At 36.1% G+C, this 25731-nt stretch overlaps 1 protein-coding gene across 2 annotated transcripts in view; it reads right to left on the bottom strand.

The window, feature by feature from the left end:
* GRIK2 (glutamate ionotropic receptor kainate type subunit 2) overlaps positions 1-25731 on the bottom strand; it is a 772190-nt gene that overhangs the window by 233827 nt on the left and 512632 nt on the right. The gene's annotated exons all lie outside the window — the stretch shown is intronic.

A 25731-nucleotide genomic window follows, 5' to 3' on the forward strand; every position in this document is an offset into this window, starting at 1 on the left:
GAAACTAATACATATCATGTGTTTATGCATTCATCCAACATTTTACTGAGCACCTAATATAATTCCTGAATCACGAAGTTTATGGTATATAAGAAGAAACCAGTAATAAATGCCTAACTGAACAGAAACCATTACTTCTGATGCTGATCAGAAGTAACGGTATAAAAACATAAACTAGTGCAATAAGGCATTGAATGACATATCAAGGTACTTGCAAGATAAGAGAAGACAAAATTGAGTAATATGTCTGGAAACCTTTTCTGAGGAGATGAAACAGGCACTAGAACTTAAAAGATGAGAAGGAGTCTAGCCATTTGAAAATCTGAAAGAAGAGCATTTCAAGCCAAGGACACAGCAGTAAAAACCCTGAGATCAATATGACACTACAGTGTACCGGGAAGAGGATAACAGCTATCAATATGATTGAAGTCACATCTAGTAGGTGAGGGAATTAGTTGAACATAGTTAAAATGAAGAGCAAGTGAAAGTGAAAGTCACTCAGTCATGTCCTACTCTTTGCAACCCCATGGACTATATAGTCGGTGGAATTCTCCAGGCCAGAATACTGGAGTGGGTAGCCATTCCCTTCTCCAGGAGATCTTCCCAGCCCAGGGATGGAACCCAGGTCTCCCACATTGCAGGAGGATTCTTTACCAGCTGAGCCACAAGAGAAGCCCAAGAATCCTGGAGTGGGTAGCCTATCCCTTCTCCAGGGGATCTTCCTGACCTAGGAATCGAACCAGGGGCTCCTGTATTGCAGGTGGATTCTTTACCAACTGAGCTATGAGGGAAGCCCAATGAAGAGCAAGTGAGGAGCCAAATCTTATAAGGCTTTGAAAAAAGCAGGCCCTATCAAATACTGTATATTTAACTAAGGGCTAAGAGAATCCACGTATCAACATATTTTATTGGAAGTGGGTGGAACATGATATGACAGATTGTCCTATAATTAAACCAGGGTGCAACTGGCTCTACTACTTACTATTTGACAGTGGACAAAGCCTCTGGAAGTTTCTCTCTACAGCAAGATGTTGCAAAGTGAAAAAGTTTAGGAGACTCCCATGCCAATCCATTTAGCAAGCAATCACCCTCTTCCCAAACCCTGGAGAATATCAGTCATCTCATGAGGGCCATCACACCAAAAGACGTTTTGGACCAACAGCAATGTGTCAGCTTGCCCTACTCATCTCAGAGACAAGACTAATTCAATCTCTCTTCCCATCTCCTTTGACCTGGCTTATCCCTACTGTTTCTTGCACACTCTAACTTTCCTGCTCTTCTGATGCTCCAGTGTGTAAAAGAAGTCCTGCTCAAAGATCAGCACCTTATTACACATCTCACTTCCCTGGAATATAACATCCACATTGATTTATTATAGTATCTCCATGCTTAATACAATTCTTGGCACATAATATGTGCCAAGAAAATATTAATTGTATAAATGATAAATTAATTTTCTGACTCAGTTTTCTTGTCTCTAAGTTGATTCAGCAATGCTTTTAAGTTGTTTTGAGAATTCAACAAAAGGAACGTGGCAGATATAGTTTAATACTATTTCATTATTTTAGATGCAATAATTTTCCATAGATTCTAATAGACTTTATTTCTATAGCAGTTTAGATTTACAGTAAAACTGAATGAAAAGTTCAGAGTTCCCATATACCCACTGCCATCATTCATGCCAAGCCTCCGCCTTTACCAGCATCCCCCACCAGATTGATACATTTGTTATTTTTAATGAGCCTACAATGATACATAATTATCAGTGAACATCCATAATTTATATTAAGATTGTATTTTTTATAGGTTTTGTCAAATATATAATGACATGTAGTTCACCATTGTAGCAACATACAGAATAATTTCACTGCCCTAAAAGTCCTCTGTGCTCTACCTATTAATCCCTCCCTCTCCTCTAAACCCTGGCAACCGCTCATTGTTTTTGTCTACAGTTTTCTCTTTTCCAGATATCATATAATTGGATTCATACTATAATAAGTATATAGCCTTTTAATATTGGCTTTTTTCACCTAGTAATATACATTTATGTTTCTTCCAAATTTTTATGACTTGATAGTTCATTTCTTTCAAGTGCTGAATAATATCCCATTATCTGAATGTACCACAGTTTGTTGATCCATTCACCTACTAAAAGACATCTTGGTTGCTTCCAAGTTTTGTCAATTATGAATAAAGCTGCTACAAACATTCATGTTCAGGTTTTTGTATGGATGTAAGTTTCAACACATTTGGATAAACAGAAGTGCATTCAATTGTTACATCATATAAAGAGTATGTTTAGTCTTGCTGCTGCTGCTGCTAAATCACTTCAGTGGTTTCCGACTCTGTGCGACCCCACAGACGGAAGCCCACCAGGCTCCCCCATCCCTGGGACTCTCCAGGCAAGAACACTGGAGTGGGTTGCCATTTCCTTCTCCAATGTGTGAAGTGAAAAGTGAAAGTGAAGTCGCTCAGTCCTGTCCGAACCTTAGCGACCCCTCGGACTGCAGCCTACCAGGCTAGAAACTGCCAAAATGTCTTCCAAATGAGTTGTAACAGCTGGAGTTCGCCACCAGCAACCAATGAGAGTTCCTGTTGTTGTACACCCTCAACAGCATTTGGTTTCGTCAGTTTTCTGGATTTTAATCATTCTAACAGGTATGTAGTGATTTTTCAGTGTTTCTTTATTTCACAGTTCTCTACGGAAAGATGATATTGAGCATCTTTTCATATGATTCAACTGAGTTTCATTAGGACTCTTTTACAGTTGTCATTTTTCAAAGGGGTTAATTTTCCCAGGCCACACAACTGAGAAGAAACAAAGGTCCGTCTAGTCAAGGCTGTGGTTTTTCCCGTGGTCATGTATGGATGTAAGAATTGGACTGTGAAGAAAGCTGATCGCCGAAGAATTGATGCTTTTGAACTGTGGTGTTGGAGAAGACTCTTGAGAGTCCCTTGTACCGCCGGGAGATCCAACCAGTCCATTCTAAAGGAGATCAATCCTGGGTGTTCATTGGAAGGACTGATGCTAAAGCTGAAGCTGCAATACTTTGGCCACCTCATGCGACGAGTTGACTCACTGGAAAAGACTCTGATGCTGGGAAAGGTTGGGGGCGGGAGGAGAAGGGGACGACGGAGAATGAGATGGCTGGATGGCATCACCGACTCTGTGGACATGAGTTTGAGTGTACTCCGGGGGTTGGTGATGGACAGGGAGGCCTGGCGTGCTGTGATTCATTGGGTCGTGGAGAGTCGGACACGACTGAGCGACTGAACTGAACTGACTGAAGAGGAGTCAAAGGATAGATTTGCACTCAGGTTTTCTAAATTCCGAGATGCATGCTTTCCCACAATCTCCTATTTCTTTCTAAACCATTTAGGCAATTTGTGGAAAACCCACATATGCTGCTTCCCTAGTGGCTTAGAGGATAAAGCATCTGCCTGCAATGCAGGAGACCCGGGTTCGACCAAAGACCTGGGTTCAATCCGAGAACTGGGTTCAATCCCTGGGTCGGGAAAATCCCCTGGTAAAGGAAATGGCAACCCACTCCAGTACTCTTGCCTGAAAAATCCCAAGGATGGTGGAGCCTGGTAGGCTACAGTCCATGGGGTCTCAAAGAGCTGGACATGACTGAGCAACTTCACACTTTCACATATGCTGCATTTTTAAATGGAATTAGTTAAAACACATAGAAATCAGAAATTAGTAAGTAATTAAATTCAAAGATAGATATTTGGGCTTACCAAAAGGTAAAAAGTGCATTTAGGATCCTAATTTCTATATGGGGTTACCCAGTGGCTTCAATTGTAAAGAATCCACCTTCAATGCAGGACATGCGGGTTGGATCCCTAGGTTGGGAAGATCCCCTGCAGTAAGGCATAACAACCCACTCCAGTATTCTTACCTGGAGAATTGCAGGGACAGAGTCCCTCGCAGGATACAATCCAAAGAGTTGGACATGACTGAAACAACTTAGCGTGCACACAGTAATTTTTATGTACTATGTGATCACGTATAAAATGTATTTCCCAGGGATACAGAGTGCTACAAATCTGACAGATACAGTCCTCTTCCACCCTTAGGGATATTATACTCATTTTCCTTTCTACACTTCCTGGCCTTCTAATCTTTAAAGTTGGATAATACATTTCCGTGGATCACAAGTTAAATGCCCTTGTTACCTGGGGAGAGGAGGAAGTCCTGCAGCTGAAGAGCTTTCTTGTGCTAGGTATTCACAGTTCAGGCACAGTCAGTTATCTCTTCTTCTGCTGCCCCACAATAATTTTTACCATAATATTTATCATATTGAGTAGGGAGTGCTGATTTACATATATATCTTCTGAACTGGAATTGAGCCATTTATATGGCAAGATAGGAGCCATATATACGGCAAATTTGCATCAAAAGCACCAAGCATCACCAGGCACATAGCAGGGTTGCAAATAAATGACTGTGTAATGAACTGAATGGAAATGGACTGCTATGGTCAACTGGGGAAACCAAGCCAACTTGAAGGAAAAAATTTATAAGACAGCTAAGTTCTATGGGGTTTGGGGATGGTAGTAACAAATTCTCAGGTTCCTAACCAATGGCCAGGGGTTTAGGGACTTGCGAAGAACATATCATGTTCCTTTTAAGAGGAAGGAACAGCGAGAAATTTCTGGCTGGTGGAATGTGGGACAAAGAAGCATTTTGGTACAAAAATGATGAAATTCATACTTTGGTTGCAGTCAGTTTCTAATTTATAAATAAACAAATGTGCACTATTTTTATTTAAAAGTCCACAGGTCGACCATTTTTCAAGCTCCAGACACTAAGTAACAGCACTAACAGTTTCCAAGTGTTTAATTATTGCTCATTCCTGTTTTAAAAGCTTTTCCTTGGATTAATTTATTTATTTCTCATTACAGGCAAGTGAGGTCAGTGATCATTATTAATTTTTATATTTAACAGATAAATAAACTGAGGGCTGGTGTGCTAAGTGGTTTGCTAAGGTCAACAGCCAGCATACAACCTAGGGAATCAGACTACTGAATCACTTACCTTTCTACTATACTTCCCACATTAAATAGTTCCTAGTGATTGTTTCCAAACTGCATATAAAGGCATAATTATACAGGGCTCATTAGCTAACTTAACATGTATTGTCTGGTTTTATTATTATTTTTTCAATCAACTGGGATTAGTCATTAGTATACTGCATGTAAAATGGTAATACATTTATTAATTGCACAATGCAATCAAAATGAAATTGGTGAACAATAGAAGTAAATATATATATATATCCTAAAACTTCATTTTCTACATAATAAATTATTTTCTTTCCAAGTAAAAACACACATTTTTATCATAATACTTGAAGAATTTGTAAAAATAGGGAATTCCATGGCTGTTCAGTGATTAGGATGCGCTGCTTTCACTGCAGGAGACACAGGTTCTATCCTTGGCTGGGAAACTAAGATCCTGCATGACAGTGCAGCCAGATAAATAAATAAAAATAAAATATAATAATTTGTAAGAATAGCATATTTTCAGCCCAACAGATTTAGAAAGCAACATATGAGTGTCTAAAAGACGTTTTCCCTCTATTTGCACTGTCGTGATTATCTTTATTGAAAAATTTTGCTCCAAAATATTTATGGTATACTTTTCATACAAACTTACCTCAGCATTGGAGAAAATATGATAAACGTTAGTGATTACTTAAAAGTGTGTAAGGCAATAGGAGATACATGTACAAGGTACAAGAGCAGAGCAGAAATTCCAAAAATTATTGTGCTATTTAAATGTCACCCATCCAGCTTTTTGTAGTAACCTTCATACCTATTAATTTGATTTCCTTCACTTATCAGCTAATAAGAAAACCTCTGTCATACGCAAATAAATGTGTTGATCTCTGTGAGATTAAAAGCCTATTTAGATGTATATTTTAAACCAGTTTTCATATCACTAGGAAAAAATATGTTGTCTGAGTGCATCTTTTTAGTATTTATGTGTCTCCACAGTGTCTAATATCATTCTTCCCATATTTAATTCTGAAAAGTAAGACACTCTTTTCCAGCTGTGATTCCTATCTCCAGCTACACTGTGTCACAAGATAGTTTACATCGAGTTATGACTCTCCTTTAGACTCTTTCTCTGTTTCACACAGCACAAGGATAAATAATAACCTGGTGTAAGAAAAGAAAAATGATACCAGAAGCAATTACTGTACCACATACTGAGTTCAATGAATAATATGATAAAACTCTCCTGGGCAACTTTACTGGTTTTTCACATAGTCTTAAATCTCCACATCAGCATTTGCTAGAGGTAAAGGCACTTCATTCTACTGGCATCTGTAAATAGGATTTGTCAGCATTTCTACTATCAACCCCAGTTTTAAGGAACCTAATAACTCACGTATTTTTATCTGTATTAGACTGGCATTTGACACAGAATAAACCCAAAATGAAGTTCTGAAAAAGTAAAATATGTTTAAGGTTAAGGGGGACAAAATGTTTTATTTAAATATAATACAATTTTATACTTTTTAAATGTATAACTTACCTTATCTAAAAAGATATAAATGATCTTTTTCATGTGTTAACCCTTGAACTATCATTGTCTTAAATGATTTCAAAAGATTAAAGATATTAAGATGCAAATTAATTTTCTATGATATGTATAAAATATCTGCTACTATTACAATGATAAGAATAATAACTAATTTATTTATTTCTTCAAACATATATCAAACTCTTATTGTGATACATACTCCTTTAGGCTCCAGGTTAACAAAGAAAATCAAAACAAAACAATACCTAAAAATCCCAGCCCTTATGGAACTCTCAATCTTGTGATGAATTTAAAGTTTTTATCTATTTTAAATAATTTTGTATTATTTAATGGCTACTTTGATTCATTAATTACCAGAAGAAAAATATCACTAGAGAGTACATTTTGAGAAACATGACTCTGTGTCTTAGAACATTCAGGGGTGTATCAGGATCTATGACCCTCAATTCATTTCTTTGGGAAGACAGAAATGGATATTCAGTTAGCCCCAATCAGGTTTGGAATTTACCCTTATAACCAAAACTCTTTTAAAATGTGTTTGCAGAAGATAGCTGAAACTGCATTTGTTTATGGGTAACAATATCCTTGCCTATGAAGTATTTATATTTTATGAATTTATATTTATATTGTTAACGCCTCTTAAGGGCTGGTAAAAAATACCTTTTTAATAGTATTCATATGAACCAAATGAAAAAGACACATGTTTATAATAGTAATATCATGTTAAACTTATGGGGATTAAAACTTAAAACTGAACAGTTTATATTTTCCCAAGGAATCATTTATTTCTTTCTATTTTCTGACCTTTATACTCTTTGTGTCCTATCACTGCCCTCATACTGGAAGAATTACATAATAAATAATAAGAGAACAACCTAATTAGAGAGTGTGGAAATCAAGTAGGTGCCACAAAGTTGATTAGAACTAAAAGGCTAATGACTGGGCAGCATGAACAGTGGAGGAATGATGCTGATGAAGCTGGCTTCTGAGGGAGGTGTGTCAGTGTTTTGAAAGTATTGAAATTATAATTTAATATGAGAAAAAACAAAAAAAACTCAACATCTGGCCCTGGGAAGCACAGAGGAGGCAAATGAAGAATCATGCTTTCAAAAGGGAGATTAAGGATGAAAAAACATTATCATACACAGCAATACCAAGAAGATGGATATTTCTATAACAAATAAGTTATCAACTCACTGTTACTATCTGACCATGACTTATCTCATTGATCAAATAAACAACATCTGTGGATGGAGTAAGAACACATAATGAATAATGTAAACATGTGAAGAAAAAGCTTATGATAACAGTAAGGATGTTTGCTCATTACTAAAATATGCTTTCAGTTGGCATGTTTTGATTTTAACTGGTTATCACCATTCTTAAATGGAATAGTGACCTAGAAGTAAAACAGCAACTCTTAAGATGATCAATGAATGACCATGCTTCTCTAACACAGTATAAGTTGTTAGATGATATTTAACAAGATGCATGTAGATATCTGCATTTAATAATCTAATGTTAAAATATAAATGTAAAATAGTTTTATTGTTCATCCATCCATTCATCCACTAATGCATCAATCACGCATGCACTAATGAAATATTTTTATGCAAATTTTATATACCGATTTTCAAAACAGAGGTCAGCAAGTGTCTCTTAAAAAACAAATAGTAAATATCTACATTTGTAACCATTCAACTTTATCATGGTAGAGAAAATCAGCCATAGAAGCAATGAATAGGCTGGCAAAAAGTGTCAACACTCTTTAAAAATCAATTTTTTAGATCTCTGGAATCTAATTAAAAACTCACGACAACCAAGAGAATGCTTTGTGAAGAGGAAACCTATAGGATTTTGATAGGAGAGCTCTGTGGCATATCAATTTACCCAGCTACTACTGACACTCCCCAGCTTTGCAGCAGCCTTGAAAATGGAAACCTGTATTCCTGATTCAGGTTGTGCAGCGCCACAGGGAACATTGTGGACCTATTCTCAAATAATGTAGTAGTTCTGTCTTTTTACCCTTTGGTGGTTCCCTGAAGAATCAGCTCAAGGATTTGCCTTTGTTTTGCCTACATAGCAGCTTCCCAGGGTTGAAGCTGCTTCCTGGGTGGTTTTTTCATAAGCATTAAAGGCAAATACACTTAGCCACTACCTTCTGGGCAAGAATAAACTGCATGAGCAAGAGATAAACTAAAACGCCTGGGATAGAAAGGACAGAATAGGCTCAGGAAAGAGATACTTGGGACAATGAGGGTTCTGAAAAACCCCAGCATATTCAAGGAAACCTAGAAAGTCACATATGTGCCTACGGCAGAATGTTGGCTCAGAAAAGACATGAATAGACTGGACTTCAGTCTCTGTGCAACCAGAAAGGGAAACTGCCTGGATAGTTACATCTATTCTATTATTTTGATCTAACAAACAGCTAATAACTGTCCATTACTTTACAACACTAGTTTCACTAACAAGCTCTACAGTACATTCAAGAAAGAGTCCTCTACCACAAATACATTCCCTTAATTCTCAACTATGATAGATATATCTAAGGAGTGATTACTTTTTCTTTAATTCTATCAAAAATTCATATATCTCCTTATATTTGTTTTTTACTCAACACTGAAAGTTTAATGAGTAATAGTATAAATAAAATAAATTTCCCACTAAGCACAGCATTGTGGGACCTATTGTATGGGTCAATCGCCTTGTTTATAAGAAAATTAATTATTATATATAATTTCTCAAATCTCTTATTTTACTCCATTCCAATCTCTTCAAAGACCCTGATACTGGGAAAGATCAAAGGCAGGAGGAGAAGGGGATGACAGAGATTGAGATGGTTGGATGGTATCACCTACTCGATGGACATGAGTTTGAATAAGCTCCAGGAGTTGGTGAAGGATAGGGAAGCCTGGCATGCTGCAGTCCATGGGGTCACAAAGAGTTGGACATGACTGAGTGACTGAACTGAACTGAACAGAATCTCTTCAAAGAGCATGCTTTCTCTTTGTATTTTTAAATTACACCAAAAAGTCTGTTTTTATCTTATTTTTTCCTTATTATCTATAAAATGAATAAACAAGTCATATCACTCTATCCATTCATTTATTCAGTCATTCAACAACCACTTAATAGATGTCTATAAAGCCGCAGGCATTGTTCTGTGTCATGAAGATAAGACCAAGGAAACATGGTACCTATTCTTAAGAAACATTACAGTCTAGTGACAGAGACAGAGACTAAGACAAATAAACAGATAAGCAAATGTAAAGTCTTATGGAAACAGCATTTGAATTCAGTTCTCAGCCATGATTATACATAAAAATTAAATATTTTAAAATTAAAAGTATGATACTTATGCCTGTGCTCCATCCCTAGAGATTCTGAAGTCAATTATCTAGGATGCTACCCTGGCATTATTACTTTTCAAAAACTTTCTAGATGATTGTAATATATGGCTGGGGCAGTTTATGAGTGTGTGATGTGTGCAGTTTCACAGGACCCAGAATTCTGAAGATCTGTGCTAGGTTTAATATTCTGCTGGTGCCCTTTTGAAATTCTTAACAATTTTTAGTAAGAGAGTCTTGTTTTCGTTTTGTACTTTGGGTGGAAATGTGTAGCTGGTCCTATATGCAGTAAGCAATGAAAAACTACTGTCTTAAAGGGGTCTAGAGGGTAATATTTCAAAGCAAGAAAATTGTTCATGTAGATGCTGAAAGAATAAAGAGCTTTGAATGATTTAAATAAAAAGAGAGTGTGGGACAAGAAAGATATAGGGAATTAATATCATGAGAACCTCAGTAAGGAAGAAGACATTATTCCTATAAAATTCTGAAATACAACCTAAATATAATCACTGTTGATCATCAGTGCTTGAATTCATATTCTGCTTAGAATGGCATTTTCTTTCCTAAGATTATTTTTAAGCATCTACCTAAAACCAATTTTGATGCAGGAAATTAAGTTGAGGTTTTTTTTTTTTCTTTATTAGTCTACCTTTAGGTAATTTCTTACTATTTAGACATTGAATGAATTTGAATGCATGTTTGGGAGAGAAAGAAAGCAAACCAAAAGGAGGAAGATATGATTTGGTAAGTGACTGCAAAGTAGAGTTTTCAGTCATTAGGATTCTGCTTCATATAATTTAGTGAAATGATTAAAGGTTGGAGACTTTTTGGTTTTAGAAAGGAGGACCCAATGTTAACCATCCACTAACTCTACTTATGCTTCTCCAAAAAAGGCTGAAATATGCTGATAGAAAAAATGGATTAGAATGAAGAACAAATACTAATTGGGTTTCTACCCTTATCCCATCCAAATTGATCAAATGCTGGCAAACCTTTCAATGTTTCTGAATATGCATGCATGACATGTACAGTAAGGATTATTCATCAGTGATTAATAGTAACAGCATTCATCTGCTGAAAGTTATTCTTTACACAATAAACAGTGAGTATAACTTTCAGCTGCTGCCTTCTGTAATCAATAAAATCAATAAATGTTTATTGAGTATCCATCATTTAAAATAAAATACCCTGCTTTAGGAAAATGGTGCATCTCCTAAGCACCTTTTAATCTAATTGAAAATACAGAACTTGTACAGCAAAATGCAAACTAATATTACAAATTTTCATGGAAGTGCCTAAGAAATAAGTTGTATAGATAAAAGGACCATTAGGTGTGCCCATTAAAGGAACGTAAAAATGTCTCAAAGTACTCAGATAAATCATCCTAGAGAAAAGGGCATCAGAAAAATGGACTGTACAATGAGTATAAATTAGATAAATGTGGAGAAGAAAAAGTTGTTCTCAGGTGGCACAGTGGTAAAGAATTCTCTTGCCAATGCAAGAGACACAAGAGACACAGTTTCCATCCCTGGGTTGGGAAGATAGATACCCTGGAGTAGGAAATGGCAACTCACTCCAGTATTTTTGCCTGAAAAATTCTCTAGACAGTGAAGCCTGGTGGATTATAGTCCATAGGGTTGCAAAGAGTTGGAATGGACTGAGTGACTGAGCACAGCACACAAGAGTTGTTCAGGCAAGAGAAATGAAGAGGAATGATAGTTTCTAAGAGGAAGATATTCATAAACATGTTAGAAAGCCTTGTGGAAAACCAGTAAAATGAGAACTATTCATTACTTACTAATTTTTGAATTACTTTATATCCATTAAAGGTATCACTTACTGATAACTTTGTACCAGGAACTATGTTCATATTTTCCTAATTTTTATCTCTACTACACACTTTAATTTGCATAGTATTTTATTATCCTCATTATTACATTTTGGTAACTTACCCAAGGGAACTCATCTACTAAGTGGCCAACTCAAGATTTAAACTTAGATTTTCTGACTTCCATTTGTCCCTTCAACCTGCAGAAAAGCCCTTTCTTAGTTAAGTATTAAACTCAGTTACCCAGTGTCAACAAACCATAGAAACTGTCTGATTCTCTGCTGACGATTGGTGGGGTAGGTAATTTAAGGATTTGCATACAAAAATAAATTTCATCATAAAAAAATATACAAGACAGCAAAAGAGACACAGATGTATAGAACAGTCTTTTGGACTCTGTGGGAGAGGGCAAGGGTGGGGTGATTTGGGAGAATGGCATTGAAACACGTATATTATCATACGTGAGACGAATCGCCAGTCCAGGTTTGATGCATGATACAGGATGCTCGGGGCTGGTGTACTGGTATGAACCAGAGGGATGTGATGGGGAAGGAGGTGGGAGGGGGGTTCAAGATGGGGAACACATGTACACCCGGGGCAGATTCATGTCAATGTATGGCAAAACCAATACAATAATGTAAAGTAATTAACCTTCAATTAAAATAAATAAATTTTTTAAAAACTCAATGAGTACCTAAAAATCATTAGGATTAAACTTAAATATAATGTATTTGTACACAGTGTATTCTTCTGGAAAATTATGCCACAAGTTTTATTTTCTAGAAAAGACTGCAATTTAAAATATTTAGAAATTCTACATAATCACATCCCTTTGAGATATCCAGATATATATGAATTTATTAAAGACTTGGTGATAAGGAAACCTAGTGAATTTGGCTTAACTTAGTATTTCCAAAAATCTATGAACCGCAGAGTCACTGTAGGGCGTGCCTGTATTATATACCTATCAGAATTGTGGAGTATACTCCAACATTCTTATGTAACCAATAATGTGTGTGTGTGTGTGCGGGCTAAGTCATGTCCAACTCTTTGTGGCCCCATGGACGGTAGTGTCCCAGGCTCTGCTATCCTTGGAATTTTCCAGGCAAGAATAGTGGAGTGGGTTGTCATTCCCTATGCCAGGGATCTTCTCAACCCAGGGACTGAACAAGCATCTCTTGTGTTTCCTGCATTGGAAGATGGATTCTTTGCCACTAACACCACCTGGGAAACCCGATGTAACCAAAAAAAAGAAAAATTGCTATTGCTACAAACATAGAAAGTGCAAGCTGTAATGTAAAATCAGTGTTTTGTTTCTAAGGTCAGACAGTATCATATTTGCCAAACAACTGCAAATTTAAAAGTTCCAAGGAGGAAATATAAATTTAGATTTTCTTTTTAAAAGCACAAAGCTATGACAAACATGAACAAATGTATCACCTTTGACTCTAATTACATTTGAATGCAGTATAAAAAATTCTCCATATAATATGAAATGCTTTCAAAACAGCTGTGTGACAAAGGTATTTCTTTTCTATTAGTTCTGAAATCAAGTGGTTATAAAAATATCCATTTAGTTGGTTTCTTTTACCAATATGGGTTTAACTCAAACAAGGTGATGAAAACAAATTCATGAGTTATTTCTTTTAATTAATTACTACATAGAACTAAGAGAACTCAGAACATTAAATTTATAAGATCCTAGTTAATGGTACTCATTTTTATTTAGGTGACTAATTAGTGGCATAAATGCCTTATGAGTAGTAGACCTAATAAAATACATTGACTGATAAATGGGTAAGAACTGGGGGAATCAAGTGTTATCCTGGATTTCTAGGCAAAAAATACTCCCTTTAGTGATGCCAGGAAAATGAAACACTTATGTGTTTTATGCCATGGAAAGAGTTCTGTATCTTTCTTTCTTGAGTCGCTGTAGTAGAGTTAATCGGAGTTAGGATATAGTTTGTCACTAAGAGTACCATTTAAATCTCAAATAAAGAGAAGTAATTAGTAATCAATGTCAAGTAATCAAGTGTGGTTTGAAACCACAGAGATCAGGACCTGAGTATCAGACACTGATGATCAGAAAGGGAAGTTAAGTTGGAAGTATCTGCCATGATTCAGGACTTACATGATTGTCATCTGATAACCACAATTTCCCAACATATGTAAGGGATTCTTGAGTCTGACTCAAAGGATAATATATTTTTTTCTCCTAGACTCTTTATATTCCTGGGAAGTCCTGAATTTATAATTATTTGTCAAGCCAAACAGAATACAGCAGGTGTCAGGACAGAAGCAACAAAAGCATCATGAAAGGAAAAAATGTTCAGTGGTATAGATTCACGGAAAACACACACGAGTTCTCTACATGAACAGTATCACCACTATTCATGATTCAAACCACCCTCTATTTTGATAACTCCAAATATGATTTCCATTCTCTTTAGGTATGGAACTACATGTCTAACTGCCAACCAGATCATATACCATAGAAAAACTAAATGCTATATGTTCAAAATTAAAATTCAATTTGTATTATCCCAATTTGCTATTTTATGTCAATTCTGTTTCCAGCCACATTTACCAGAAAAATAAAAGTGCTCTTAACCTCTGAACTCTTCTTAAACTCTAATTTGCAAATCATTAATCCCTTTATCCCCCTTTCTTCACCCTATATGCCTTGGAAATTTCATTTCTTTCCCTCATCTTTGAACAATGCCATAGTTTGGAACTTATCATCTTTCACTCTTGCAATATTCTCTTGACTGGTCTCACTAAATTCTATCTCATGAACTACACACAGTTCTACCTCCAATACTAAGAAGGATTTTTTAAAATATCAAATTGATTATATCAATCATGCACTTAAAATCCTTCTAAATTGTCTCATTATGAATAAAAGACAGTCTTAAGTCCTTTAGGAGGCCTACAAAGACCTTTTTTCTGCTGTTGCCTGCCTTCTACCTTTCCCACTACTTCTCTCACACATTGGCTGTGCTCCATCGGGAGTGGACTACCTACAGGTAGTTATTCATATGCTCTAAGCTCTTTCACATGTCTGCAGCTTCAAACATAGGCTTCCCAAGTGGCTTCCCAGTGGTAAAGAATTTGTCTGCCAATGCAGAAGATGCAGCAGACACAATACCTACCCGGGTAGGTAAGATCCCTTAGAGTAGAAAATGGCAACTTACTCCAGTCCTTGTCTAGAAAATTCCATGGACAGAGGAGCCTAGCAGGCTGCAGTCCATGGGTTTTCAGAGTTGGGTATGATTGAACACAAAGGTTTACAGTTTTCTGACTTCAAACATACTTTTCCCACAGCCTGAAATATCTGGTATTCTTCACCTACCAGAGTAAATATACTACTCCCAAAGTAAATATAGTTCACGATTTGTGGAAAGCAGGCAGTGGCAGCCCCTCTCCTAATTCTTTACCAAAGTAGTTCTTAGGTTCTGGGCAAATATAAAAACTCCCGACAGTGAAAAGTAAGAGTAACAAAGTCTCGCTGAAAGTTGTAGGGTTGGAATTTAGATAACAGCAGATGTAAGAGTGAGATGTAGGTTCAGTCCCTGGGTTTGGAAGGTTCCCTAGAGAAGGGCATGTCAATCCACTCCAATATGCTTGCCTGGACAATCCAATGGATAGAGGAGCCTGGTGGACTTCAGACCATAGGATTGCAAAGAGTCAGACAGGACTGAAGCAACTAAGCACACACATACAGAGTAAATGTGTAAACACACTAGGGCAAGAGCATGAACATGTCATCAAAAAGGGTTCCTTTCTACTTGAGAGATAAAGCATGTTCTAGACGCCTCCTAAGAAATAATTTGTATAAAAGCAGAGTGAAAAGAGAGGACTGGTTTTTGATGCTGCTGCTGCTAAGTCACTTCAGTCGTGTCCAACTCTGCGACCCCATAGACAGCCCACCAGGCTCCCCCGTCCCTGGGATTCTCCAGGCAAGAATACTGGAGTGGATTGCCATTTCCTTCTCCAATGCATGAAAGTGAAAAGTGAAAGTGAAGTTGCTCAGTTGTGTCTGACTGTTTAAAAACAAAGAATGGATTCTTGGAAAACTGTATGCAGATCCAAAATTCAGTATATTTTCTCATTTAGATGTAGGCTGCACCACTGTCCCACATTGCAACAGTATGTTGCTAGGGCAGGGTGGTCAAGCTGACCTACTCACGTGACTAAAATTCACGACTTTTTAAAAATAATTATTGAAAATATACACTTATAAGGCAATTGATGAGGAAACTTGACTATCATTTTGAAAGAATTGACCCTAAACGTAAGACTGCAGGAAACCAAGAAGCTTTGGTCTTCTAAAGGCAGCTGAAAGGAATGCTTTGTTTTCCTCAAAAGAAGTTCTTGCTCAGAGGTGCATACTCCATGGCAACTAGACAACTAGGTAGATTCTCCAACACATTTCTGGGAAACTACCCACTTCCCTTGCCCTGACTCTAGCACAAAACTGAAGGAAAATTGAATGTGAATGAGAAATCTCAGTATGAAACCTCAGCCCCCATCAACAGTGGGGACCCCTCAACCACCATACTAGAGTGATTCAAACTCAAAGGACACCCAGCGCCACCATCTGGTATCTGCCAGTTTTTCCAACTGACCTGTATCCTACCCAGCACCTCCCTCCCCTCTTTCCCATAATTCATGATATGAAAACACCAGCTTTCCCCTGCATTCCTTGAGACTCAGGAGGGCCAAAGCAACAGCCTTTTGCTTTTTTTTTTTCCTCTCTCCCTTACCAAGGATTGAAGGAAGGGATCCATCCTTATTGTTAGAGGCATCAACTCCCTCCCCTAAATCAGGCTGAGAAGGAACCAGCCAGTTCTTCCCTCCCCCTGGTTGTTTTTCTTTCCCACCCCAGTTTATTTTTTGTTTCCCTGCTCCCCCTACCTCTGAAGCCATTTTATGAATGCCATGTGCCACCTGAGCCTCCAGTAAAAACAAATGGGCAAAAAAAAAAAAACAACCACAATTAAAATTTGTATCAGTCAAAAGTTCATTCTCCAGCCTGCTTTTCCTTCCTGATTGAGAATGCTAGCTCCCAAGATGATGTCACCTGGACTACGGGTTGTAGGATTTCTTTCAGAAATTATATAACATGGAGAATAGATACATAGATGTAAGTGTTCCCTCCAGATGGAAAGTCACATCCCCCAAAACAGTCCATTATTATCTGAGTTTCAAGTCTGCTGTCATTTGAGAGATGATGGTTCTGAATAATTTCAAAGCACTCTGCTGAACATTAAGCTGTATGATGCAGCTTCTATTTTAAGTGTCTTCACAGCACTTTTCAGAGAAAAGCTCAGCCTTATATAAATTTGTCATTAAACTATTTAAAGCAAAATAAATAAACAGAACACTTAAATAATAAGAATATATAATAATGGAAGACATTATTCAAAACATAAGAAAAGCAGGAAATAAAAGAAAAATAAGTGAAGTAAAAAACAGGAAAGAAAATGGCTAAATTATAAGCATGTATTTTAGCAAAAATAATATGTCTTTTGGTAAAATTTAATGAACCAAATTTTAAGAAAAGGAAAAAAATGAATAGAACTTTACATGAGAAAGTGACTCAGTAGACAAATTTTTTAAAATTTATATGATGATCATATATGAAAAACTCATAGTACATCTGAATACCTGATATGCATCAATGTACCATATAAAACTGACTCAAAAAGAGGTGATAAAATGAATATGTCAACAACTATAAAATAAATTGTATCAGTTATTAAATAAATCTTCCCAGAAAAAAAATCTAAATACTGTAGTGCTTTTAGTTTTGACCTAATATAAAACAAATAACCTCAAATAACTGCTTTAGAGCACAGCAAATACTGTGGACCAGTTCCTTTCTTTTTAAATGCAGTTAGCGTAATACTGCGGAGAAGGCAATGGCAAGTCACTCTAGTACTCTTGCCTAGAAAATCCCATGTACTGAGTAGCCTGGTGGGCTACAGTCCATGGGGTCGCTACTAGTCGGACACGACTGAGTGACTTCACTTTCACTTTTCACTTGCATGCATTGGGGAAGGAAATGGCAATCCACTCCAGTGTTCTTGTCTGGAGAATCCCAGGGACGGGGGAGCCTGGTGGGCTGCCGTCTATGGGGTCGCACAGAGTCGGACACGACTGAAGCAACTTAGCAGCAGCAGCATAACACTGACAAAAACAGCTAACAAAATAGTTAAATACTGTAACTAAGGGTCAGTCACTATCAAATATTCCTAAAACCAAGATATAACAAACAAAACATAGCAGTCCATTGAAATGATTTTCCACCATATCCCATAGTAGTTTATGTCTGGAATATACGTATTTTAATATTCAGAAATTGACTAACACATTCATCAGAAAAATAAGTACAACTAGAAAAATTAATAATATTCTCCACAGATAACTTATGTATTCAATAATAATTAGCATCCAATCCCAAGTGGCCCTAGTGGTAAAGAACCTGCCTGCCATCGCAGGAGACATGAGAGACATGGGTTCAATCCCTGGATCTGGAAGATCCCCTGGAGGAGGACATGGCAACCTATTCCAGTGTCCTTCCTTGCAGAATCTTTTGGACAGAGGAGCCTGAAGGGTTACAGTCCACAGGGTTGCAAAGAGTTGGACGTGATTGAAGTGACTTAGCACAGCACAGCACAATTTTGAAAAATATTTAATTGAAAAACTATGAATAAAAATTATTCTTGAGAATACAGCTATTATTGTAGTTAATAATTAAAAGTACAATTGAAACAAGGAAAACAGACTTAGATAACAAATTCTCATCAAATACAAGTAAAAAATAAAACAGATAAAGGCAATGAAAACTAGTACAGAAGAGATGAAAGTATAGCTCTGTCAATAAGCATGATTAAATAGCTAAACTATCAAAGAAATAAAAATAAATTAAAAGCTACCAAAGAAAATTACCTGTAAAACTCTTAAATATAGGAATATTTCAATAAAGTGACTCAAGTTAAGGAAAACCTTCAAAAGTAAATTATTTTCCTATATTTATATCATAAAAAACATAAAACCACATTGAACTCATAAGTAGAGCCTACTCAGTTCAGTTCAGATGCTCAGTCATGTCCAACTCTTTGCGATCCCATGAACTGCAGCATGCCAGGCTTCCCTGTCCATCACCAACTCCCGGAATTTACTCAAACTCATGTCCATTGAGTTGGTGATGCCATCCAACCATCTCACCTTCTCCAGGGGATCTTCCCAACCTAGGAATTGAACTGAGGTCTCCTGTATTGTTGGAGAATTCTTTACCACCTGAACTACCAGGGAAGTCTGTAGAGCCCACTAATGCTGTTTTAAAAGACAGTCAGCAGTCTGTCCTCACAAGCTCTATTTAACAGATATTCTATTGAAATTATGGCATTTGGTCTCCTATTAACGTTAGCTTATTCTATCACTGTTTTTATTGCTTTCTGTTGCTTTTAATATTCAATGAGACTTTTATTGAAATGCTAAGAAAGAGCATATCTTTTACAGTGTTAATCAGAATAACTTCTATTACAAACAGAATCTAGTGAATACTTTGATTACAGATTTGCAGACAATTCTAATTGTTAGCACTGTAAAACTAATACCAGAATAAATAAAAATGAGCACTAGTACTGAAATAGTAGATTAAAGATGAAAAATAGAGAACATGTTTAAACAGAAAACAGGCTCTGAATGCAGAGGACTTTTATGCTTTGTTCCTTCAGCTCTGTTTTTATTTAGATCTGACTTGGGAACATCATAAGTAGCTTTCCTAAAGTAACTTCAGCTCTGTCTCCTGCTTGACAGCTGGTATAGGGGCTCCAGACCATCTGCCAAGTGAGGATCCAAGTCATGGTCAGACACCTCTAAGCAGAGAGAACCAATATTCTCATGTCCTGATTTTTAAACAGTTTGCATTTTTTCCCTCTGAAAAAGGTTGGCTGTTCTTATGTTTATCCTAAATTGCTTCAAAAATATATATTATATTTTATTATTAGGAAAATTTCATGGAAACATTTATTATGACAGTAAGAGAAAATACAGATTTATAGAGCTTTATTCTAACTTAGCCAACTTTTGGTTAATGAGTATGAAAGAAATTGTGAATCTCATAATTGGAAGATGATTTAAAAGGAAAAGAATTTTATGTTTATCAATATTATACCAAATACATATATAAGTGCTAATTTAGTTGTTACATTTTATACATTCTTTCAAAATAAATTCAGAAGGCTGCTACATTATATATAAATGATTCATTTTAAGGTGTTTATTTGCATTCATCTTGTTACTTTAAAACAATGAGATTTAATCAGAATCCAGTATTATTAACATTTGTGAAGTTTATTGAGTACTTGGTTTTATATTATCTAAGGCCTGCAGACAATTTCACTTTTAATAACACCACCACTGGTCTAAACCACATTTAGTCATTCTAAAATAATTGTGTTATCTTTTTTCTTAGCTCAATTAAAGAAATATTATAAATGCATGTAATAAACTTTGATGTTAAAAATGGAAAGGGGTCATAATTAAGGGAATTATTTAAGAATAAACTTAACTACTGTTTCATTACATTTTAATGATTCAGATTACCCTAAATGTAGTTGGAAAAATACATGGAAGCCTAACAGATCAAAAAAATGTTCCATTCTTTAGGCAAGAAATGACCAATAACAACTGTAAGCAACAGATAAGCATAAATAATAATTACATAGTTGAATGTTTTTAGTCAATTGATTGGACAGTATTATTTATTTCATTTGTTGGCAGACTCTTATGCTTTTACTGCTGTAGGGCTGAGAAATCTTCCATCATCTGAGTCTCGGTCTTTAAATTTCCTTCAATTCATCATGGCTCCTAGAATCTGAACTCTGCCATCCCTAATTAACATTCATGTCAAAAGCCAACGTGCACTACAGGCTATCTCAATTGAAAGTGAGAATACCAGGAGGGAAAAGTGAAAAACCTAGCAGCTACCATCAAAACAGCTTAATGTTTTCAAGAAGAGGCAATACTAAAGATGACTGGCTTGTTAGGATCAAAGAGTACTGATGAGAGTCTCCATCTGAGCTCATACAGTGTTCTCTCGCCTAGGAAACAAACACGATTTTGACATCTCAAGACATTATAAAGGCACTTTCACATGAACATTTCGAATTGAAAATAAATAACTATTATAATCTGGAGCTTTTTTTTTAAAGAAACAACAAAATAGTGCAGCAGGCATATAGAGTATGCCTATTGAGGTAGAATTGTTACCTTAATTTTTAATAAATTATGTTTATTATTTACCTTTTTTTCCTTCAAAATTAAAATGCATTATGAGGCAAACTACAAAAGTTACTTTCTTCTATTTTGTTTTGCAAATCTAATAAGGAAAGGCATGCTTTTTAATGCCTGATTCTCACATAATAACACAAACACACACACAGATACACACACACATCCCTTTACTACACTACTGAAGGCACAATCATCACATTCTGAGCTGCTGCAAATTGTGTTTAGCTCTTTTCAGAAGAATAACTTCAGAGAACTTACATAATGTTCAAAAAAATCTAAGTTTTATTGGCCTTAATTACCATTCTAGGGAGTTTTTGTTTCTAATCTATGTTTACAGAAAATCTCCCAGAATTTGGAAAGGTGAGGAGAATATCTTTCTCTCTGAAATGTAGTTTTTAATCACCTGAAACTGTAACTGACAGTGTAACAGATTGAAACGAACTGTCAAGAAAAAAGGACTGGAGTTCTGCTAGTTGTGCTGTTCACCAGCATCTCAGGAAAGATGCTTCTGTCAGAGCAATACGGATTTAAAGGAGGGCTTGGCTTAGTGATTATCATTCGTTTTATAAAAATAAACACCAAACTGGTATGCTATTTAATTACTACACTTGACTGATCAGTTTAGATTGGAGATCTGGGTTGTTACTGTCTTTCTACTGGAATTTGTATTTTAGCCATTAAATATTTCATTAGCTTAATTCACAAGTGAAAGAAAGAGGGAAGAAAAGAAAAGCCAAAGCTCCAATCAATCAAATGTGCCATTGCACCGCTCTTCCAGTAAATGGTTTGATGGGAAGGAAGACTGCACCTATTAGCTAATCTCCAAACTGCATTTCATTTCTGAATCTAATTTATTATTCCCTTACATGAATAATCAAGATTTGACTACACAAAATTACTGCCAACATCTCCATTCATATAGGACTAAATAGAACTCATTATCTCCCTTTCCAACATCCTTATCATGCTCTGTGGTAATGCTAATACCCCGCCTCATGGGCTTTTAACCTTGAAGTCCTTGCTCACCTTTCTCAATTGTTTTTGCCCCACATGTAATGCATTCATGGTAAATCTCATACATGATATTTTGACGTTGTCTTCTTTTTCCTGTTGCATCTGGGTACAATATCTCTCAAATCAGACTCTACAAATATCCCATTCATCAGTACCCATGAACAAACCATACCTCCCTTGTTCAAAATGTTCTTTGACTCAATTCTTTGTTAAACTGTCTTAGAAAAGGACATTCATAGATTCATCCTGTCTTTCTTTTTGGTGTCTAAATTATAAATATGGTATTTAAAGAGACTAGGGTATCCACTCTGGCTGAGTAAATATAAAATTACTGGAACCATAAACAGAGCTTGGAAATATAGGAGAAACTGATAAGATGAGGCCTGAATTGAAGAACGATGTTTGAATCGTGCTGAGTTTGATCTTCAACATGCAGGAAGATATATGTCTTGAGTAGTTACAAATTTACATCTGAATCTCAGATCAAGGACATAGTTACAATTTAGATTATACAATTTTGCAAGGTACTATCATGATGCCATCTTTGAAAAAACTAAAGCAAAATTATTTCATTTCCATGTAGGTTTCTGTGGTTAAACTGAACCAAAAATTCATATTTCTCCAATCCTTTCTTCTAGACTTGGAATATGTTATTCATAATAAAATAATCTCCAATAAAATTATGGCATTGATAATAATGCTGACAACTGAAAAGAATATAACAACAAAATGAAAACACTTAAGGGTTTTCATTATGGTATCATTTTAAAACTAGATTTAATAAAGAAAGATGAAGGAAGCAGATATGTGTATGTGTGTGTATGTGAAATTATGTGCTTAAGAATGAGGTTCTGGTCACTTATAAAGCCTCTAAAGATTGAGACTCTAAGATTTTTTAAAGTATGCCTAATTTCACATTAAAACAAATAAAATAGTCACTGGCACACTAAAATACTACTAGTCATTAAGGGAAAGAACGTTTCTTTCTCTGTGATACAACTACTGATAGTTTTATGTTAATCTAGCTAATCTGGAGGTCTAAAGACTATGAGAATATATTTGAAATAAAATACAAGCTACCAAAGCAAGAATAAAAATAACAAAAGCACAATCTCTGAAACAGAAGAAAAAAATATGATGAAAAAAGATTTGCTTGCTTTAGAATAAGGTATGAGCAGCCTGAGTTTGAATGAGGCATTCATCTCACATAAACATTTAAGTAGTACTTGTATATGTATATCTACTGTATCTCCCTTAAATTATGTTGAACTTACCATCTCCAGAGCACATGATTAAAACTGCTTAGAAACTGTATGCTGCTGTTGCTAAATCGCTTCAGTCGTGTCCAACTCTGTGCGACCCCATAGATGGCAGCCCACCAGGCTCCCCCATCCCTGGGATTCTCCAGGCAAGAACACTGGAGTGAGTTGTCATTTCCTTCTCCAGTGCATGAAAGTGAAAAGTGAAAGTGAAGTCGCTCAGTCGTTTCTGACTCTTAGTGACCCCATGGACTGCAGCCTACCAGGCTCCTCCGTCCATGGGATTTTCCAGGCGAGAGTACTAGAGTGGGGTGCCATTGCCTTCTCTGAGAAACTGTATAGGGATTGATAAAAATGAAAAACCTTTTTCTTTGTAAAGCAGCAGTGTCTGGGTTTCCAAGCCTGAATGCTAGTAAACTCTAAGAAAAACTACATGCTTGGCAGTCACCCTGTGACAATGGGAAGATAAGAATCAGAGGGAAAACCCTATTGCAGGGACAGATGTGAAGCCTTAGAAAACTTCTTTTGTTGATATTATGGAAGAAACTGCAGAACCATTTAGGGGATATTTGGTCACTTCTCTCTTTTGTACCGTGATTCTTTCCATTGTCCTTGGGAGTCTGCTTTGAGATAAGCCTCCTGTAGGCTGTGGACTCCCAACAATAAAGCTTAACAAGCCTAAGCAAGTAAACTCAGCACTGAAATAAACAACCTTCCAGGAAGTGCTAGAAAAATAAAAAATAAGACTAAGTTGCAGATGCAAGCATATTTGTTCAATTCATTGAGCAACTGGGAAGAAAGAATCTCTTTAAGAGTGATTTTTCTGAAAAAGTAACCAAATTTCACAGTCATTGGCACGCTAAAGTGCTACTAGTCATTAAGGGGAAGAACATGTACAGTGGCATTTAGTTCTAGTAATCTTTTGATGGACAAAAATCAATTATTATACAGGAGCCACAGAGTGGGAAGCACTCAACATATTTAAACAGGCATGAAAAAATCTATTGAAAACCAAGAGCACAGAGGGGAAAATAAGCATTCCCTCTATGAGCTTAAATAAATATCCAGCCACCTGATACTGTCCCTTGCTAGTGTACCCAAGGTAGTAAGGACAACAGGATGAGGCTGATAAACTGAAAATAGAGCACACATTGGTCTTCAAAAGCTCTCTATATCTCATTCAGAATGAGTATTTTTGTTATGATTTTGGTGATTATAATTTTATATTTTAACAATTGAAAGTGAAAGTGTTAGTTGCTGCGTCATTTCAAATTCTTTGCGACCCCATGGACTGTAGCCTGCCAGACTCCCCTGTCCATGGAATTCTCCAGGCAAGAATACTGGAGTGGGTTGCTATTTCCTACTCCAGCAAATCTTCCTGTCCCAGGGATCAAACCAGGGCCCACACGGCTGGTGGATTATTTACCATCTGTCTGAGCCATGAGGGAAGCCATTTTACAATTTTATGCTCATTTATATGTAATTACTTTTTTTTAGTTTTTAATTATATGATGCTATATAATTTGGAAATTATGTAGCCTCTTCTGCAGGAGGAGGCTAGACCTAAAACTCTAGTCTACTCATGCCATCTCCTGAATATTCCTCGTATTACCTCTCTGGTTTTAGAATTTCAAATTCTGTGGTTGTTAAAATTCCCTTGCTTCTTGTATTTATCATTATGAATGGAATTTTAAAGTATCAACCTTAGAATCACATTTTAATGGTTGATACTTTAAAATTCCATTCATAATGATAAATACAAGAAGCAAGGGAATTTTAACAACCACAGAATTTGAAATTCTAAAACCAGAGAGGTAATACGAGGAATATTCAGGAGATGGCATGAGTAGACTAGAGTTTTAGGTCTAGCCTCCTCCTGCAGAAGAGGCTACATAATTTCCAAATTATATAGCATCATATAATTAAAAACTAAAAAAAAGTAATTACATATTTAAAAATTGTTTAGAGCTTCTGAAAATGAACGCTTTCCATGAGTAACTATACTCTATGCCCATACAGTATATTGGGCACAGATTATGTTGTTGAAGAGGTGTAAAAAATATTTGTAAACAAGATGCTTAATCTCAATTCTAAACAGAAAAAGTGAGTTAAGCTCCATTACTATTGATTGTCCAGAAATATCTGAGATTATGGTTTAAAGAAGGTGAAAGAAAACTGAGTGATGAATTAGGAGAGGAGAGAAACAAGAGGAAGATCAAGGCATCTAAGCGAGAGTAACCTAAATCTTGGTCCCTAAGGAAACTTCTAGATGTCTGGGGACACACCTATAATGGTATCATGGTACTTTAACAAATGTGGTATTTCTGGATGAGAAACATTCTTTAGGTGAACAATTCTCAGTCAAGATACTATTTTGGTCATAAACTATAGCTGTTAGACTTTTCCAAGCTGGGA

Source organism: Moschus berezovskii, chromosome 10 (assembly GCF_049115385.1).
Source record: "Moschus berezovskii isolate FMDL1 chromosome 10, NW_MosBer_1.0, whole genome shotgun sequence".
NCBI classification, from domain to species: domain Eukaryota; kingdom Metazoa; phylum Chordata; class Mammalia; order Artiodactyla; family Moschidae; genus Moschus; species Moschus berezovskii.